Source organism: Pogoniulus pusillus, chromosome 4 (genome assembly GCF_015220805.1).
Source record: "Pogoniulus pusillus isolate bPogPus1 chromosome 4, bPogPus1.pri, whole genome shotgun sequence".
Lineage (NCBI taxonomy): Eukaryota > Metazoa > Chordata > Aves > Piciformes > Lybiidae > Pogoniulus > Pogoniulus pusillus.
Window position 1 is genome coordinate 2,843,927 of NC_087267.1, and position 21,462 is coordinate 2,865,388.

Here is a 21,462-nt window from a genome sequence, read left to right on the forward strand (position 1 = left end):
GAGTGCTGTGTACAGTTCTGGAGCCCCCAACACAAGAGGGACACAGAACTGTTGGAGAGAGTTCAGAGGAGGGCCACAAAGATGATGAGAGGGCTGGAGCAGCTCTGCTATGAGGACAGCCTGAGAGAGCCTGGAGAACAGAAGGATTCAAGGAGACCTTATAGTGGCCTTCCAGTATCTGAAGGGGGCTACAGGAAGGCTAGGGAAGGACTATTTGCAAGGTCTTGTAATGACAGGATGAGGAGGAATGGGTTTAAACTGGCAGAGGGGAGATTTAAATTAGATGTTAGGAAGAAATTCCTTGCAGTGAGGGTGGTGAGACACTGGTACAGATTGCCCAGGGAGGTCATGGCTGCTTCCTCCCTGGAGGTGTTTAAGGCCAGGTTGGATGAGGCATTGAGCAACCTGCTCTAGTGTGAGGTGTCCCTGTCTATGGCAGGGGGCTTGGAGTTGGATGAATCTTCAGGTCTCTTCCAACCTAAACCATTCTATGATTGTAAGTCCTTGTTGCACATTGGACAGATAGCAGTAACCAAGGTTCATGTAAATCAGGACTAGGAAAGGCCAGAGCAGGTTGCCCAATCTGGCTTATAGAATCAACCAGGTTGGAAAAGACCTCCAAGATCATCCAGTCCAACCTAGCACCCAGCCCCATCCAGTCAACTAGACCATGGCACTGAGTGCCTCAGCCAGTCTTCTCTTGAAGACCTCCAGGGACGGTAACTCCACCTCCCTGGGCAGCCCATTCCAATGCCAATCACTCTCTCTGCCAACAACTTCCTCCTAACATCCAGCCTAGACCTACCCCTGGCACAACTTGAGACTGTGTCCCCTTCTATTGCTGGTTGCCTGGGAGAAGAGGCCAACCCCCACCTGGCTACAGCCTCCCTTCAGGTAGTTGTAGACAGCAATGAGCTCTGCCCTGAGCCTCCTCTTCTGCAGGCTGCTCACCCCCAGCTCCCTCAGCCTCTCCTCACAGGGTTTGTGTTCCAGGCCCTTCACCAGCTTTGTTGCCCTTCTCTGGACATGTTCCAGCACCTCAACTGTAGGCTACCAAACTCATGTTGTAACTGATCTGGAACTCAAAGCAAGAAATTGTGACAGACTAGCACAGACCTTTGAAAAGTGTGTCCAATCTCGACCAAGTCAGGATACACAGGCATGGATGCTCATTTCAGTTCCACTGTTTACTTCATTGACAAGAGCAAAATTTAAACAAAATGCAGAATTAATAAGAATTTGCTCCTCAGGCAGTGAAAAGAAACCTAAGAAACTGTTTGGGGGAGGCTATCCTCCTGAAACAAATGCATTTTTCATGAAGCAAAATGAGAAGATGGTATTTGCTATGAGAATCCTTGAGCTGTCTTGCTGCTATTCCCTGTACACACAAATGAGCAGATGCAATCAACCAATAGCATCATTGGCTTCAGACACTGGATTAAAATGCTGCAGGGTGTTTCTAAAGGGACTCAGTGGTTTCTTTCTGGTGGAAGAGCTCAGCCAGGCAGCACAAGCAGGCATTTTCATTTTGGATCACAATATCTGAACTGGTTTTCATATTTTAGGTATTGTAGGAAGCAATAAGCACAGTAAGTGCTGCCTATCCACACTCCAGTTATTAAATGCAATCATATGTTAATGCTCACTATTGCTTCCCATACAATGTGAATACACTTTGCATTAATCTAAGTCTGAGAAACAGATCATGAATAATTCAGTCCATGGTAACTCCTGCAATCAGATAATTATTTGAATACATCTTACTAGTGTTGGATTAAGTCTCATCATTATTGGTTCAAGGAATTCCATGCAAATTGAAAGAAAAAAGGTTACAACTGCTCCAAACTCTGCTATTATTAGCAATTAAAATAAAAATCACACTGGATGCATTAAAAAATCCTTACTGCTATCCATATATATATATAAACAAATATCTAATATATATATATGAATAAGTACATGAATTACATATAAATAAATAAGCACATCTCTCTGGGGAAAAATCACAGAATCAACCAGGTTGGAAGAGACCTCCAAGATCATCCAGGCCAACCTAGCACCCAGCCCTAGCCAGTCAACTAGACCATGGCACTAAGTGCCTCAGCCAGGCTTTGCTTGAACACCTCCAGGGATGGCAACTCCACCACCTCCCTGGGCAGCCCATTCCAATGCCAATCACTCTCTCTGACAACAACTTCCTCCTAACATCCAGCCTAGACCTCGCCTGGCACAACTTGAGACTGTGTCCCCTTGTTCTGTTGCTGCTTGCCTGGGAGAAGAGAGCCCATTCCAATGGCAAATCACTCTCTCTGTGGATGAAAGGTCTCTTGACAGATTCAGGGATGCAAACTCAGAGGGAGAGAGATGCATCCCAAATCCATTTTAATCCCAGCAAACCACAAGCTTTTACACACATCTTCTGATAGGGGCTTTGAAAGTTTACCCCTTGGAGCACACCCAACAGCAGTGGAAAATGATAAGTGCTCCAAATCCATTTCATGTAACCACAACTGTGACCTCTCTGTTCCTGTCCTCCAGGAAAGGTCCTGAAGAACACACCACGTGAGAGAAACTGAAACCAAATTGGTGTTTATCATCCCCTCGTGGGTTAAATGAGAGGCATGGCAGAGTTCTGCTTCATTAAATCCCAGTTTACTTTGCTATTTCAGATTCATTTTTATCCTTCTCCCCTCCTGTGCAAGCCTTACTGTCTTCCTTTTCAACTGTAATTATCCCCTTTTCAATAGTAATCCTTCCTCAAGCAGCCTAGATTTTCATCCTTTTGTACTGAACCAGATTCCTCAATATTTGACCCACTAACTGGCTTATTTTACCCTCTAATACCTCATTTGCCACCTCTGCATACCACCTGTACCATCCACTTTCCACACTCATTACCTCTTCCTTTGTACTTCTCACCTGATTCTCTCTAGTGCATAGGATTACCCATTCTTCTTCTGTCCAATAAACCTTGCTCTTTTCTTGCTTTGCCTCTAATCTTATTTTCCTAAACTATACTTCAAGCCTCTTTTTTTCCCCCCCCAATTAATTCATGTTTAATGAGACTTTAGCTGAGTACTCTGAGCCGTTGCTTTGTATGGTGTGACAAAGAAAATCAATGATAATCACAAAGCCTACTAAAATACACAAACCAGAAGCACAGAAGGGTTGTTCCAATGTGCTGCATGTGTGTATAGAGTGCAGTTAAGCTATCCTATCTCCCTGGTGAGCTCTGATGAATCTCCCTCTGTAGTAATACAGAAAGCAGGCAAAAGCTCCCCTCCTACTAGACTGCATAAACACAGAGAAATAGAAGGCACTTTGTAACGTCTTGAGAGTTAAAAATGATCAGCTCTTAGTAAAGACATAGAAGTTTTGCTTTTCTGAACACGAGCCAGCAGTGTGCCCACCTGGCAAAGAAAGCCAAGGGCATCCTGGCTGGGATTAGAAATGCTGTGTCAGCAGAAATAGAGAGGTGATTGGCCACTTGTACTCTGCTCTGGTGAGGCCACACCTTGAGAGTGTTGTGTTCAGTTTTGGGCAAGAGAGATGTGGAGGTGCTGAAGCCAGTGCAGAGGAGGACAACAATGATGGGGAAGGGCTTGGAGAATAAATCTTATGAGGAGTGACTGAGGGAGCTGGGGATGGTTAGTCTGAAAAAGAGGAGGCTGAGGGGAGATCTCATTGCTGTCTACAGCTACCTGAAAGGACATAGTGGAGAGGTTGGTGCTGCTTTCTTCTCATAGGTAATTAGTGACAGAACAAAAGCGAATGGCCTCAAGCTGCAACTTGGTAGGTTGAGAACAGACATTAGGAAACATTTTCCCCAGCAAGAGTGGTCAGGCATTGGAATGGGCTGCCCAGAGAGGTGGAGTCACCAACCCTGGATGCATTTAAAGGTCATTTGGATGCGGTGCTTGGGGATATGGTTTATGGTGAACTTCGTAGAGTAGGGATACTGGTTGGAATTGGTGATCCTGAGAGTTTTCTAACCGGAATGATTCTGTAATCACATTTAGAGTAGACAGTCACTGTCACCAGACACAGACAGGCTGAGTCCTACCACAGCCACGTTTACTGAACTCTGAGGACAACTTGATGAGTGGCCTTAGACTTCACTCCCTAAATACAGCTCATGACCATAGCAGAGTTCCAATTCCTTTGCAGGTTGGTGGCACCTGGCTCACCAGAAGTTCATACCCCTGAACAGGAGTTCCTCCAAAGACGAGTCTTGAAAAGTGACCAATCCAATCCGCACTGTACTTGGCTTTTATTCTTCCAGAGCATCGGTGGCAATGCATCTGCTCCTCAAGCAGGACAGATAGATAGTAGGCTGAAGATGAGCCAGCAGTGTGCCCAGGTGGCCAAGAGAGCCAATGGCATCCTGGCCTGCATCAGGAGCAGTGTGGCCAGCAGGACAAGGGAGGTTATTCTGCCCCTGTACTCAGCACTGGTCAGGCCACACCTTGAGTACTGCATCCAGTTCTGGGCTCCTCTATTCAAGAGAGATGTTGAGGTGCTGGAAGGTGTCCAGAGAAGGGCAACAAGGCTGGGGAGGGGCCTGGAGCACAGCCCTGGGAGCAGAGGCTGAGGGAGCTGGGGGTGTTTAACCTAGAGAAAAGGAGGCTCAGGGGTGACCTCATTGCTGTCTACAACTACCCGAAAGGAGGTTGTAGCCAGGTGGGGTTGGGCTCTTCTCCCAGGCAACCAACAACAGAACAAGGGGACACAGTCTCAAGTTGTACCAGGAGAGGTCTAGGCTGGATGTTAGGAGGAAGTTGTTGGCAGAGAGAGTGATTGGCACTGGAATGGGCTGCCCAGGGAGGTGGAGGCACCGTCCCTGGAAGTGTTGAAGCAAAGCCTGGATGAGGCACTTAGTGCCATGGTCTGGTTGATTGGCCAGGGCTGGGTGCTAGGTTGGACTGGATGATCTTGGAGGTCTCTTCCAACCTGGCTGATTCTATGATTCTAAGGATTTAAACCTGCATTACTGCTAGTTTCATGTAACAGCTATGAATAACCAAAACCATGGGGGTAAGAGAGGTCAATGGGATTGATTTGTCAGACTGCATTCATACCCAGAATGCTAGAATGGGAGATTTTGTTCCCTCAGAAATGCAAGTATTACTATGGGATGTCTAGAGGGCCAGCACCACAGAATAGAAGCACGTGAACCCTTATCAGACCATCTTCAATGTGCAGTATTGTTGGAATTAATGTAATTAAGGACAGTGACATGGGTTTCTCAAATAACTCCTGCTAATTATCAGTCAAATGCTAATTAAATATTCCATTGCAAGGAATATAAAGGAGATTGAACAATTCTATGTCACGGTGAATATGTTTTAAATTAAGATAGAAGCTCATTAAAGCCAGCTGATTTTATGGGGCTACATATGACAGTTTGACTGTGTACTTCCACTGCCATTCCATTTAAAGCAGCCTACAGTGCTATGGAGAGAGGCACTACCACTTACTTAAGATGAGGTGTTCTGTAAAACTGATGGAACCACTCAAATATATGAAAATGGGGAAATCCTCTTCCCTGTGCACCACTTGCCAGGCAGCTCCTTAGCAGTGCAGCTCCATCAATACTCCCACCATGCCAGTGAACAAACGACAGACTTCTGCATGGCTCACAGCAAGCAGGAACTTCTTAACAGGACTTCAGCATCAAAACTAGAGGTTCTCCTGTGCTATCTAACCCGCACACCTCCCTGTGCAAGGGAACTCCCTGAAATCAGCTCTGAAACCTGTTTAGCCAGCTTTGGTTGACTGTTACAAACTGCTTGAGCCCCAAACACCCATGGTAAGTGGTTTCAGAATAAACAGGCACCATGCTGTGGAAGGCTAACAGGCCTAAAGCATGTCCTGGCTTGCTCCACTCTTCTGCTGACAGGGGAAGCCAAGGCAGGAGAACGAAAAGCAAAGGCTTAGGCCATTATGTCCCCTCCCAAGGAGAATAAGGGGAAGCAAGTCCTGGTTTCACTTAATATGGTCAGTTTGGCAAAGTGCCATTCTGTTTGGTGAATCTCTGTGGCCAAAAGAGCCATGATACTCAGGCAACCACCACAAATGGAGCTAGGCTGCAAGCAGTGCTCTGCTCTGACAACATACTCTCGACTCTCTGCTCAGACAACATGCTCTGCTCTGCCTCAGTGTGTTCTGCTCTGCCTTGTGCCTCAGACCAGAAAAGCTTTGGTGTGCAAGAATTGACTACCTAGAACCTCGCTGTGCTTCAAGTTTACTGTGCTGGGCCCAGTCTTGCTCAACATCTTTACTGATGATCTGGGCCAGAGCATTGAGTCCAGCATCAGAAAGTTTGCAGAAGACACCAAGCTAGGAGCAGGTGTGGAGCTGCTGGAGGGTAGGAGAGGCCTGCAGAGGGACCTTGCCAGGCTGGATGGTCAGAGGCCAGTGGGATGAGACTGAACAAGGCCAAGTGCAGGGTTCTGCATTTTGGCCACAACAACCCCAAGCAGTGCTACAGGCTGAGGACAGGGTGCCAGAAGAGAAGCCAGGCAGAGACCAACCTGGGGGTGCTGGTAGATAGTAGCTGAACAGCAGCATGCCCAAGTGGGCAGAGAGCCAATGGCATCCTGGCCTGCATCAGGAACAGTGTGGCCAGCAGGACAAGGGAGGTTATTCTGCCCCTGTACTCAGCACTGGTCTGGCCACACTTTGAGTACTGTGTCCAGTTCTGAGCTCCTCAATTCAAGAGAGATGTTGAGGTGCTGGAAGGTGTCCAGAGAAGGGCAACAAAGCTGGTGAGGGGCCTGGAACACAAACTCTATGAGGAAAGGCTGAGGGACCTGGGGGTGTGTAGCCTGGAGAAGAGAAGGCTCAGGGCAGACCTCACTGCTGTCTGCAACTACCTGAAGGGAGGCTGTAGCCAGGTGGGGTTGGGCTCTTCTCCTAAGCAACCAGTAACAGAAAGAGGGGACACAGTTTCAAGTTGTGCCCAAGGAAGTCTAGGCTGGATGACAGGAAGTTCTTGACAGAGTGATTGGCATTGGAATGGGCTGCCCAGGGAGGTGGTGGAGTCACTTTCCCTGGAGGTGTTCAAGAAGAGACTGAAGGGGGCACTTAGTGCCATGGTCTAGTTGATGGGACAGGGCTGGGTGATAGGTTGATGAGCTTTGAGGTCTCTTCCAACCTGGTTGACTCTGTAATTCTATAAACTCCAGCCCTCGAAGAACTTCCAAACCTGCTCTGACACTGTTTGGAGAAAACTAGGCAAGACCTTGACAAAGAGCCAGGGCAACAAACAGAAGACAAGCCCAAGTGATGGATCTACCCAAGAAGTTTGAGACAAGAGAGTTCCCCTTTCTAGATTGACAGGAAATGCATATGATTTATTTCTCCCACATTGTCTTTTCCATAAAGTTTTTACTTGACATATTCCTTGTATCTTATATGAGTGACAGGAAGGAGTAACTCAGAACAATTGTCCCTTGCCAAAGTTCACCACTGTGCTTTATCTATACACTTGGAAATGAAGTCACATAAACAGAAGCGAAGCCTTTACATGGAAAGTTACTTAATAAATCTGTTATCAGGCTCCATCAAGGCATTTTCTTCTGCCACTTCATATTTATCATTTGTTCCTAATGCACCTAGCCTCTGGGTGACAGGAACATTTGCTACTCAACACATGAAAGTAAGTTAATCACAATGAATTATTTGCCAGGACTGACCTTTTCAGAGTTGCTGTTCCACTCCCAACACCTCCAATGTTCATAGAGTGACACAGGAAGCTGTGTCAGTGGTAACTCAATTATCTGACTCCTGATATTGCATGGTCTGGCTTGTAATTCTTTTCGTGAAGGGAAAAGAAACACCCAGGCCTTCAAAAGCAAAATAAATAAGGGAAAGGCTCACACTAAACACTCCTGCACAGGACTTCCAAACACTGTCTTCTTCACAGCTTTGCCCAGCAATATTCACTGAAGCATTTGATGAAACTCAAATTAACCCCACCCCATTAATTCACAGCATTGGGATGGAGTAACCTATGCAAAAGAAGCCTCTTCAGCAGTGATTTCAAAAGCTGGGTGCAGAGAAGATAAGGAAACATCATCTTCACTTGGTGGGGATGATACTTCTCCCACTCCATGTTCTTTTCTAAGTATGGTATCTACAGACAGCTCGGTGTCTTGAAGATGAGTAACACACAGGGGCTGTGAAGCCCTCTCAGTTTAACTCTGGCTACAGAAGAAGTCTGCAATGGTTCCAGTTTGTATCAAGCACCAACTAGGATGTGGCAAAGGGAGTGATAAGTATAAGTGCTCTCTGTCTCGGGCCAGACTAGAGGGTCTCACAGAAATATGCCTGTTGTAGGTCTAACAAAGTATCACAGAATCAACCAGGTTGGAAGAGACCTCCAAGATCATCCAGTCCAACCTAGCACCCAGCCCTATCCAGTCAACTAGACCATGGCACTAAGTGTCTCATCCAAGCTTTTCTTGAACACCTCCAGGTACTAACAGCAATGCCAGGTGTTCCTTACTCTAAGGCAGGCTGCTCACTTGGCCTCCTAATGGGAGCAAAGAGAGTGCAGGTCTTAGGCTCTCCTTTCATTCTGACTGCTCTCTCTAGGAACATACTAGGCACAGCATGAGAATGAGGCCAAGAAGGGCAACCACACTCTTCTGACTTATGTTCTCCCTTCCTACCTCTTTGGATACTGACATTTTAGAGTCATGCAACAGCTTGTTGGCAAACTAAAGCATGAGTGGTCGGTCCGTGTCTAATCAAACACATAAAAGCATGCAACCTGTTCCACCTCAGCCTTCACCTCAGAGATGTTAGATCTCAGCATTTCAAAGCAAGACAGCACGCCCCTGAAAGATAGCTAGCAGTCCACATGGTCTGCAGGCTTGCTTGCTCAATTAGCAAAACAATACAGGGGTTTGTATCCACTGCATGGAGTGCTGTGTTCCAGGCAATGCATTCTTCTCTTTGCTCCTAGCTGGATTGCTTTCAAGCACAGAATGCATTTTCAGACTGTAAACATTCTCTACAGTCCTCTCTCAGCTGCACTTCTGCTACCTCACGGAACAAATACACACCTTCAAAGTCAGAACTGTAAGTCCTGACTTTGAAATTCAGTCGCTGGAATGAGGTATCTAGAGAAAAACACAACTCATGCTAACATTTTCTCCTGTGTAACAACTTGAATAGGGCCACTTCATCTGAACAGAGACCACAGAAGACAGGTATATGTTGAATCACCCTACTTGCATTTAAAGAACCAACCAACAACTGAAGAAGCCGTGCCAGTAATACCAGATTTTCTGTGGGCAGAAAAGGGGAGGAGTGACATTAGTGCTGTCTGAAGAAAAGTGGAGCAGAGAAATGCTTAATCAGTCTCAGTTAAGTTGGAAATGGAAAATGCAGTACCTTTGCTTTCCATGGACTGTGTTTTAAAACCACTTTCTGGTTCCCAGAAATGTTGGCTGGACTCTTTCCACAGACTTCACAGAGAGCCTGATCAAAGTTTTTCTACCATAATCGTTTTGTCCCAGTTCACTACAACATCTACACATGCCCATGGCACAAGGAAGAGCAAAGGAATGCTTGGCTGAGAGCAGTGCAGTTTCCCCATGCAAAGGCAATTTCTGAAGACTAAGACAGCCATGCTTCAGCCATGACTGCTACATTTGCTCTCTTCAAAACAGAGTGATTCCTTTGCTATTAGGAAGGTGACAAACAGCTACAAGCACCTAGAATCATAGAAACAGTCAGGATTGGAAGGAAGCACAAGGATCATCTAGTTCCAACCCCCTGCCATGCCCAGGGACACCCTACCCTAGAGCAGGCTGCCCACAGCCTCACACAGCCTGGCCTCAAACACCTCCAGGGACAGGACCTCAACCACCTCCCTGGGCAACCCATTCCAGCCTCTCACCACTCTCATGCTCAACAGCTTCCTCCTCACATCCAGCCTGAACCTACCCATCTCCAGCTTTGCTCCATTCCCCCAGTCCTGTCACTCCCTGATATCCTGAAAAGTCCCTCCCCAGGTTTTTTGTAGGCCTCCTTCAGATACTGGAAGGCCACAAGAAGGTCATCTCAGAGCCTCCTCTTCTCCAGACTGAACAGACCCAACTCTTACAGTCCGTCCTCACAGGAGGTGTGCTCCAGCCCTCTGATCAACCCAGTGGCCCTTCTCTGGACTTGCTCCAGCATCTCCACATCCTTCTTGTAATGAGGGCTCCAGAACTGGATGCAGTACTCCAGGTGGGGTCTCAGCAGAGTGGAGGGGGAGAATCACCTCCCTGGCCCTGCTGGCCACACTTCTCCTGATGCAGCCCAGGATCTGGTTAGCCCTCTGGGCTGCAAGTGCACACTGCTGGCTCATGTTGAGCTTCTCATCCACCAGCACACTCAAGTCCCTCTCTCCTCAGGGCTGCTCTCCAGCCACTCACTGCCCAGCCTGCATTTGTGCTTGGCATTGCCTCGACCCAGATGCAGGACTCTGCACTTGATCTTGTTGAACCTCATGAGGTCGGCTTGTGCCCACCTCTCCAGCCTGTCCAGGTCCCTCTGGATGGATTCCTGCCCTCCAGCATGTCTGCTGCACATGAACCTGGAAACTTCACCCAAGATAGATGCATTTCCATTGCATCCCTTAATAAAACAAAGCCAAAAACTATAAATCCAGCCTTGTCCAAGCTGAACAAGGTCTTGGAGACTTTCCTACTTGACTATTACCATACCATATTTTAAGCAATAGTATTATGGTATAGATGGCACATGCTTCACCACAGTTGAGTTTGAGCTGTGTTGTGATATTTTAATAACAAGGTAAAACCATCATACACATAATAGCAGGCTGAACAGAGTTCAAAAATGATTCTTCTCTTCAAAAGTAATAATAGCAGCACATCCCCTTCTCTGCTGCTCCTTTTGGTAATGACTTTATTTGGGTACCAACTGTCAGATTCATGAAAACATTCTGAAGAGTGAGAATGTTGAAATACTTTCCATAACAATGATCACAACAGCTATGAAGATGACAGAAAATGACTTTTGAAGAGAAGCACAAGACAGAAAAAGATACTACATAAACGTTCACGGCGTATTACTTGTATAGCTCAACCCTCCAAGGGAAAGATTCCTATCCCCCTGAAGGCAGATGCATTACTTACAAGAAATAAGGGATGGTTGGTATGGAATTTTATATAGAAATTTGCTCTCTTAAAGTTTGTGCTAGTTTGAAGCTAACTGGAATGTTTTAAGGAGGAAAAATAGATGACAGGCTGTGAAAAGGAAACAATGGTGATGGCTACTTCACTCATAGGCTTGCTGAGATGTATGAAAACAAGAACATAGTCTGAGTAGGTTTAAATTGAATATTAGGAAAAAGTTTTTTACAGAGAGAGTGGTCAGGGACTGAAATGAGCTGCCCAGGGAGGTGGTGGAGTCACCCACCCTGGATGTGTTTAAGGGTCATTTGTTTGTGATGCTCAGGGATATGGTTTAAGATCAATCTCGTAGAGTAGGGTTCTAGGTTGGACTTGGTGATCCTGAGGGACTTTTCCAACCTGGAGGTTTCCGTGATTCATTCAACTATTAAAAACCCTCAGCTCCCCTCATGTTACCAAGGAGAGAGTTTTCTATCTTACATGCCTTATACAGCTTCTGTTCAACTAACCATCACCCTCAAGTAATTTTGAGTCATTCTAAATAAAGGTCTTTTTTTTATTCTCTAGGGTAAGCAGAGAACATGTGAAATATTACTGCTTTGGACAGCAAATCGCTCTTCATCTGGGTTTTCACTATCAGAATTAGAGTTTTGTATGTGCTGTCTAAGCTTTGTGTTAATTGGCTTCAGTTCAACAAGCAGGACCTCTCTGGAAAAGTCAGCTAATGAAATGCAGTTCTTCATCACAGCTCTGGAGCAGTTAGAGGGGCACACCATCTGATACCTGTAGCACAGAAAGCAAATGCTATTTCATGCTTCATGGCATCAACCAAACATAGCAGAGGCTGTGACAGATCCACTCACAGGCTGCATCATATCCCTGGGCCAGTGTGCTCTGGGAGATAGGTCAGTACCAGAGCACTCAGTTCTGGCAATTTAAACACATGCTTAGGGGTGACAGCATGCTCAGCTCCAGCTGAAGCCAGTGCATAAGAGCCCTGTAATTGGGCCCAAATGGGATTGTTGAGGACCCAAGGGCAGCAATCCTGACAGCTTTCATGCTCCTGACCAGCTTGCAATCCCTTCACTCCTAAGTAAGGATGACGAGCTGCAGTTTGCCATGCTGGGGCTGACAGGAAGAGATCTACCACTGCAGGGAGCCTGAGGACCCTCTCTTCTTCAAAGGCACTGGGAGAGAAGGGTGACCTACACCAGGCAACACAAGACTTACAGAGAATCATAGAATGGCTTAGGTTGGAAGGGACCTCAAGGATCATCCAGTTCCAACTCCCCACCACAGGCAGGGACACCTCCCACTAGAACAGGTGGCCCAAGGCCTCATCCAACCTGGCCTTGAACATCTCCAGGGAGGGAGCATCCATACCCTCCCTGGGCAACCTGTGCCAGTGTCTCACCACCACCACCGCAAAGAACTTCTTCCTAACATCTAGTTTGTATCTCCCCTCTGCTATTTAAAACCCATTACCCCTTGTCCTGTCATTACAAGACCCTGCAAATAGACCCTCCCCAGCCCTCCTGTAGGCCCCTGTCAGCCACTCCAAGGTCTCCTCAAAGCCTTTTCTCCAGGCTGAAGAGTGCAAACTCTCTCAGCCTGTCCTCACAGCATAGCTGCTCTAGCTCTCTGAGCAACTTTATGGTCTCCTCTGGACTCACTCCAACAGTTCCATGTCCTTCTTGCTTTGGGGGCTCCAGAACTGCACACAAGACTCCAGGTGGGGTCTGAGAAGAGTAGAGCAAAGGGGCAGAATCCCCTCCCTTGCCCTGCTGGCCACACTGCTCTTGCTGCAGCCCAGCACACAGTTGCAGGCTCATGTAATCACAGAATCAACAAGGCTGGAAGAGAGCTCCAAGCTCATCCAGTCCAACCTAGCACCCAGCCCTGTCCAATCAACTAGACCATGGCACTAGGTGCCTCATCCAGGCTTTCCTTGAACACTTCCAGAGACAGTTACTCCACTTATATCCTCTACCAGGAGCAAGAAAAATCATCATGTTCTGCCACATGATAATCCCCTCCTCTTGTCCTACTCTGTGCAACTGTTCTGAGCTAGAAGGCTTGCACACAGTTTGCTTTCTGTTAGGGTCATATGCTCTCATTTTCCACAATTTGTCTTTAGTGACTCTTGCTTCATGACCACTAAAGTGAATACTAAAATCAAAGCAAACCTCTCCATTTCTGGTGCTCTGTAAAACAATTGCATCTAAAATCCCCCAGAACTCAAGTTCCCACAGAAACTCAACTACACTTCAGGTAGACATTAGCATATCACAGCTCAGCAGTAGTGAGGAGCATGCAGCACTACAATAGCACAAGTGGGAAAGGATCACAGTTGCTTTGGTAACCATGTCTTTGAATTCCCTGACCTTTTTTCTATTTCTCCTTACACTTAAACTCTCCAACATGACTCTTTGGTAGCTCAGGATGTATCAATATTTGTGGGATTTAAACAGAATTTCCCTAGCATTCCACCTGACAGCTGAAATAATCTTGTGTTAAGCACAGATCCATACATGTATAAAATGATTGGCAGCCAGGGTTTTTGCTGAGCTGCAATAAAACTGAATGTAAAGATGGGTTCTGCTCTATTTGAATAGGCAGGTGCACACAAGAGAAAACCAACCACAACTTCAGGGTGTCTGCTTCCCCCCTGCTCTTATCTCAGTACCACTGTGCTGTACAGGTGCTTGATCTTGACACACTGGCACATAAGCCATAGGTTCAGAATGCATAAAGGGGAAAAGTACTGAGTTCAGTAAATAGAGGGTCAAAATGACCTTAGAGAATGTTGCAGCAGATGAAACTTTGTAAAACATGAACCTGCAGTTTTGTTAACCTTTGCTTCTCTAGTTGCCAACGCACAAGGTCTGTCTTGATGAGGTATGTACTGAGGTTTGCCTTAATGGCAATGGAACAAGGGGACACAGTCTCAAGCTGTGCCGGTTGGGGGTCTAGGCTGGATGTTAGGAGAAGTTCTTCCCAGAGAGAGTGATTGGCATTGGAATGGGCTGCCCAGGGAGGTGGTGGAGGCACCGTCCCTGGAGGTGTTCAAGCAAAGCCTGGATAGAGCACTTAGTGCCATGGTCTGGTTGACTGGATAGGGCTGGGTGCTAGGTTGGACTGGATGATCTTGGAGTTCTCTTCCAACCTGGTTGATTCTATGAATAACCAATTAGGATCTGGCATGATCTTTTAGCCTGTATGTTAAGGTATAACACCAAGTGCTGAAAGTACAACAAAGGGAACTTGGCTTGCATCAAGCTGCTCCCTGTCTCTCATTGTGGCACCACTGGGTTCTTGCAGTCTGTGTATGTTTCATTTCACACTGGTTAAGCCCTCTAAAAGCTCTTCCAGAGTTAAACTGTGACTTGGGCAGCATGCAAACTCCTCCTCAGTAATTTTTGAATAGGGGAAAAAAAAAAGATGTTAAGCAACTAAGGAAAGCAATGACTTGCCTTCCCTTCCCCTCTCCCCCTAGAGAGGACTAATTCCTGGCTGTTAAGGCTTCTTTTAAGAGAATAACAGCTTTCCTTTTTGATACCAACAACATAATGCATTCTACAATCCCTGCCCAATTTTATCCATTCCTATGAAATGTCTCTGTTGGAGGCAGAGATTTCTGCGCACAGTTAATTTGCTGTTATTATCCTTAGTCAAGATCTGCTATAAATAGCATTTCTGTGCTGAGTCCATGAAAGCCTTTGCCTTCATTCTTTATGGTGGCTGTTCTGAACATTGAAATAACTTTGTTTTTTCTCCCCAGAAATGGAATACTGATGTTCCACAGAGGAGAAAATGTTTTTAAAAGAGCCTTTATACATTTCATCCAGCACAGATTTCTTAGGTTTTTTTTAATAAGCCAGTCAAATGGCTGATAATTAAAACTGAACATATGAATTATCCATAAAACAACAGCAGCCTGCATTCTTTTTATCATAGAAGGCAAATAGGCCTAAAACATGCCCTGGCTTGCCCCACCCTTCTGCTGTTGGGGGAAGCAAGGATTAGTATTCTAAAGGGTAGAATCAGAGCAACAAGTAGAATTGCAACCCTGGACTTGTGCAGAGCTGACTTTGTGCTCTTCAGGGACAAGCTTGCAGAAATCCCAAGGAATAAGGCTCTGGAGGTGTGCTAGTTTGAAGCTAGCTAGAATGTTTTGGTGAGAAGAACTAGATTACAGGCTGTGAAAGGGAAACAAGGGTGATGTCTACTTCACTCATATGCTTGCTGAGAGGTATAAGAACAAGAACCAAATGCTTATGGTTCAAGACTTGCTTTTACTGCCTTGCAATTAATATATATTAAGACACAACACAGATTAGAGCAGCTAATGCTGAATTATTCTGTAATACAGAATTACAGTAGGAAAACCAAGGACTGTCAAACTGCCTGTAGAGAACTTGGAAGCATCTGGGGCATTTGCCAGATATTTTATTCTCTATAGAATGATAGAATGGTTTGGGTTGGAAGGGACACTAAAATTCATCAGGTTCAAAACCTATTGTTGTACTAAAGACAAACTAAACTGATTTTGCCTGTTAACTACATACATGCCTCAAAATTACCATACTAAACTCTCACTTCTGCAAGCCAATACACTTCTGCTCCAGGTGCTCCTGCTCAGGCAGGATGGTTGGACTAGAGAATCTTAGAACAGAATGGTTTAGGTTGGGAGGGACATCAAAGTTTATCCAGTTCCAAGCCCCCACCTCCTGGCCTTGAACACCTCCAGGCAGGGAGCATCCACAACCTCCCTGGGCAACCTGTGCCAGTGTCTCACCACCCTCACTGTGAAGAACTTTTAAAGTCACTTCCAGCCCCTAATATTCTGTGAATAACACTAAGGAACAACTTCATTTCTCCATGTTAGAGCTTCCCTCTCCAGCATTAAAACATCAGAGAAGGAATCGATAAGATCTTTTTGTAAATTTGCACTCAAGTGACCTTTATAAGATACAGAACAGAAATATCAACTCTAAATTCTGCCCTTTTTTCCATAATTGAAATGCCAATAAGGAGCAGATGAAATATTTCCCAGTAAGCCTATTTCAGAAGGGGTTTTGAATGTTTCAAGGCAGGCAACAGAAGTAATACCTGCTGAACAGATCAAAGAAAACATGGATTCCCTCCATATCCTTTCACCCCTGCTGCTCAGAATCTCTCTCATACTGGAAGGAAAACCTGTTTTTATTTGGTGAGCAGATGGAGAGGCCCCACTTGGGACCTCCAAGAGGCAGAAGCACCTTCAGGTACATTTTGTGTTCTCACAGCAGTCCCATCCTCTATAAAATCATAGAATCAACCAGGCTGGAAGAGACCTCCAAAATCATCCTATCCAACCTATCACCTAGCCCTATCCAATCAACTAGACCATGGCACTAAGTGCCTCATCCAGTCTCTTCCTGAACACCTCCAGAGACAGCGACTCCACCACCTCCCTGGTGTGATGGTTTGGGTGTTATCTGCCTCCCTACTCTTATGAAATCACCCAGACTAGACTCAGCTGAGCTAAACGTTAAGGAATGAAGCTATATTTACAGCTTAGCATAATTTACAAGCAGATATATACACAGCTACATACAGTTAGATACAAGTTACAAGTAATACAGAAACACAGTACCCCTCCCAGAAATCAGAGACCCCAGGAGGGCTCCCAACCCAAACCCTCTTCCCCCTCCTTCTTTCCCTCCCTTCAGAAATAACCAGATCAACACACATCTATCTCACGCAGAGATCTGAGGTGAGATGTCAAAGACGACTGTGAGCTTAGAGGAAAAAGGGTTAAATTGGATTAGAGTTAAGGGGGAGTCAACCACAGAGACCAGACCACCAGAAAGGAGAAGAGAAGTGAGAGCTAACTGAGAAGTGTGTAAGAAGTGTCTTAGCTATACTTTGACAAGTTGTGTTTCTCAGCAGAAGAGGTGACCTAGGGGACTGTTTTTCTTTTCTTTCTTCTCACAGCTAAGGATTTACTTTCTCTCAGTAAAATATTCCAGTTAGCCTCAATCCAGCACACCTGGGCAGCCCATTCCAATGGCAAATCACTTTCTATGGTGTTCAAGAACAGTAAGAGGTCTCTAAGTGGCAGTGGGTTGGAGGCACCATGCATTAATCACACACTGCAATGGGAACAGATAGACTACAGCTTGATGATTCATCCCTTTCTACAGCTGCATCACAGACCTAGGAACCCCCTTCAGAAAAGGGGATCTCTGGTATCTTAGTGTCATGGTAGGTCTGATAGGCCCAAAATAGGCTTAATACATACCCTGGCTTGCCCAGGCATGTTTTTCTGCTCCATCAGAGAAGCAGGCACAGGGAAAGAACACAAAAGAACCTGGAACCACTAAGTCTAAGGATTCTGGCCTGCCCAGACTTGTCTTGGTCCTGTGGTAAGCAATGTACACACACTTAGTTTGTGCCCACCTTGTGCAAGACCTATGCTTTTCCCAAAGCTGGGTAAAGCAAGCCTATGACTCTGCCTAACATGGCAAGGTTTGGCTATCTGCTGTTCTGATTGGCTATTCTGTGTCCAAAGGGCAATTAATCTCAGCCCACATTGATAAAAGGAGATATCCATGTAAACAATCTGCTCTGCCATTGTGTTCATGCCTGCTGTTGCCTCCTGCCTTATTGTTTGCCTGGAAACTCCACTGTTGCAAGTTTACCAGGAACAGGCTCTAAATGCCTCCATGCAATCAGCCTGTGTGGCCAGCATAACAATGTGCTGACACTGCACATCATGAGACACCTGAAAGTCTCCTGCTAAGACTGGAAGTCCCACACAGATCATCCAGGGGAGCCAGGAGACAAGGTCAGAGATTGTCTGCCTCCTTTCCCTGGAAGACTGGGAAGCCTCAGCAGCTGACAAGACAGTCCCCTGAAAGCGTTTGGGCATTGTCCGGGTCTGTGGCCAGCCCCATGAACTGGGTAATAATTTTGTGAGTAAATACTTTAAAGCCTCTTTGAAATTCTCCCACTGCCTTCTGCTATAAACAGAAAGAGCTCCTTGAACCCATCTGCTGGACAAGCAGTACATTGACCACAAGCAGCATTTGACTGCGGGAATCTTCTCTTCCAGTTCAACTGATGTTTATATATTTTGCTGGGCTAGATATTATCCATAGAATGTTTCCATGACTCTGTAAGAACCTAAATACTATTAAAATTCGTGGTCAAGAGTGGCACAGTCCTGACTAGCAAAATTAATAAACAGCATTAATTTGGGGAAAAATATCTCTCATTAATTTCCCCTTCATAACACTTAGGCTAGATTGCACTTCCATTTATCACAGTACCAACAAGGTTGGAAGAGACCTCATAGATCATCAAGTCCAACCCTTTACCACAGAGCTCAAGGCTAGACCATGGCACCAAGTGCCACGTCCAATCCTGCCTTGAACAGCTCCAGGGACGGCGACTCCACCACCTCCCCGGGCAGCCCATTCCAGTGTCCAATGACTCTCTCAGGGAAGAACTTTCTCCTCACCTCCAGCCTAAATCTCCCCTGGCACAGCCTGAGGCTGTGTCCTCTTGTTCTGGTGCTGGCCACCTGAGAGAAGAGAGCAACCTCCTCCTGGCCACAATCACCCTTCAGGTAGCTGTAAACAGCAATAAGGTCTCCCCTGAGCCTCCTTCTCCAGGCTAACCAATCCCAGCTCCCTCAGCCTCTCCTCGTAGGGCTGTGCTCAAGGCCTCTCCCCAGCCTCCTTGCCCTTCTCTGGACACGCTCAAGGCAGAACACACAGAGGCACTGCTAGGTTCTCCCCACACCTTCTTCATGCAGACTTAGGAGAATGATTGTAGCTATAACAGTGTATCCCAAACGTGATTTGTTCAGTCCACTTGCATGTATAACATCTTCCATAATAAGCATTGCTGGAACCATGTCCAAATAGTCCTTTGGGAGAAAACAGAACGACTTCTTTCCTCAGGACTTTCATTTTACAGTTATTGAAAGTAAATTTAGTTGGCCTTCATTTTAATGAACAAACAGGATAGTAAGCATACTAGAAAAATAGGTCAGCAGAAGCAGGAAATTAGGGAAGAAAAAAAAAGAAAGCTTTGAAAGTCTAAATTAAAAATAAATGAAAAACACAAGTATACATTTTAATTTATAGGAGTTGCTCATTTGTGGTCAAAACAGCAGCAGGAATTTGAAGCTATGTATCTGATTGTAACACTAATTAAGAAGATGCCAACCCTTCCCATATCCCCACCCTCTAGAAAACCCCAGGAAAGCAACAGCCATGAGGCAAATTTATGACATGAATAAGCATTTAAGAACGTATTCCTAAGCACGATCCAAAGCCCACTGAAATCCCAAGAACTGGTCCCACCTCCAGAACTTTCTCCTTAGGTTCCATTCTTGGAGTTGCTTGTGGGAGCACCTCGATTATTTTGGCTGGATCACCTCAATTTATGAACAATTTCCTTTTAGAAGTGCAGACCTAGTACTGGGAAAACTCAAGGTTGGACTCTTCTCCCAGGCAACCAGCAACAGAACAAGGGGACACAGTCTCAAGTTGTGCTGGGGAATGTATAGGCTGGATGTTGTTAGGAAGTTGTTGGCAGAGAGAGTGATTGGCATTGGAATGGGCTGCCCAGGGAGGTGGTGGAGTCACTGTCCCTGGAGGTGTTCAAGCGAAGCCTGGATGAGGCACTTTGTGCCATGATCTGGGTGATTGGCCAGGGCTGGGTGCTAGGTTGGACTGGATGATCTTGGAGGTCTCTTCCAACCTGGTTGATTCTGTGATTCTACACTCATTTAAATAGACCACTAAAGTGCAAGGGCAGTGCACAGCTAAAATTTTTGCACAACACACTCACGAGTCAGACTTATGTCTGGCAAGATGAACTCAGCTGCAAGGTGCACAAGCATAATGAAGCTGAAGTGTTCTCAGAACAGCTGTGCAACATTGAAACCAAATTGTCTACCTGAGCATACAATAAAATCATACCAGGTTCAAGCCTGCAGGCTCAAATTAAGCAAGTATTAAACACCAAGTTTTTTCTCTGAAACAGAGACAAGAGGACCAGATGCCTGGCAAGCAGCAGGTCTTAAAATCTCTTCTCTTTCATGAATATTAACATTGCCAATGTAATGTTACTACCATACAAGAACATACTTGCATAAAGCAGTTGGGAGGCAAAAAGGATTTCTAAGCTGACAACGCAATCATGCTGTAAGAAGTCATAGCCAATGGCTTTCACAAGATGTTTTTGCTGTGGACAGCATGTATTAAATGTAGAGTTTGTATCCTTTGAGTATCTCTTCCACTGACCAAAGCAGCAAGCCCTCCCTCTGCCTCTACAAGGAGAGAGGAATTAAGTTCTACTTCCTAAAAGACATCTCCCCTGCTATGGTGCTGCGAGTCAGAGCATTCGTCCTTGCTCCTGCCAGCAGAGCTTTGGGTTCTGCTGCTTTCTGACACAGCCCAATCCAGGATTTGAAGTGCAGGTCTAGGGGCATGACATCCACAAGACATACACAGTGTGAGGGAAGGTGACTATAGAGAAGTCCTCTCTGATATTTATTTGCCACATCTAGGCTATCAATGCAGGTTTCATGATCAAAAGGTCTATTCTCTTGCTCTTTACTATCTTCTCATGAATTGTGAAGCAGGAGGTATTTTAATGAGGGATGAGGAGCACACATCTACTGTCCAAACCACTAGATAACCACTCCACTTCAAATCCAGGCAAGGGCCATGAAGCACATGTCCTGATTCAGATGAGTTTCTGGATAGATTCAGACCAGATATTAGCAAAAGGTTTTCCCCAGCATGAGTGGTCAGGCCTTGGAATGGGTTGCCCAGGGAAGCAATAGATGTAGTGCTTGGGGATATGGTTTAGGGTGAACCTTATAGAGTAGGTGTATGGGGTTGGACCTGAGGGTCTTTTCCAGCCAGAATGTTTTTGTGATTGAGTCTATTTCCCCGCCCCCCCCCCCCCCAGGTACAGCAGAGCTGATGGGGTAATTGCTTCCCAAATCAAGAGGTGTTTGGGAACAAGGTGACAGCACAAGTCCAAACCACAAGAAGCACCTCCACCTTGAGTCTGTGTACATATCAGGTCCACCTTGAGTCACCCTGTATTGCAGTTCATTCCAATTTGCATGTGTTGATCTCTACAAGGCACAGTCTATAAGCCACCTGCTCTGCGACTACCCATGCACAAAAAGACATGAGGACAGATGCCCAAGTATGAATCATCTTTCACACTGACTGAGATAGCAAAAAGAGGCTCTTATCCTGCCAAACTTCACCAGCCAAAACCTTCCTCCCAGAGATTT

At 45.8% G+C, this 21,462-nt stretch overlaps 1 protein-coding gene across 9 annotated transcripts in view; it reads right to left on the reverse strand.

Moving 5' to 3' along the window:
* Positions 1-21,462, reverse strand: part of NAV3 (neuron navigator 3) — a 505,349-nt gene that overhangs the window by 419,229 nt on the left and 64,658 nt on the right. The window lies entirely within an intron of this gene.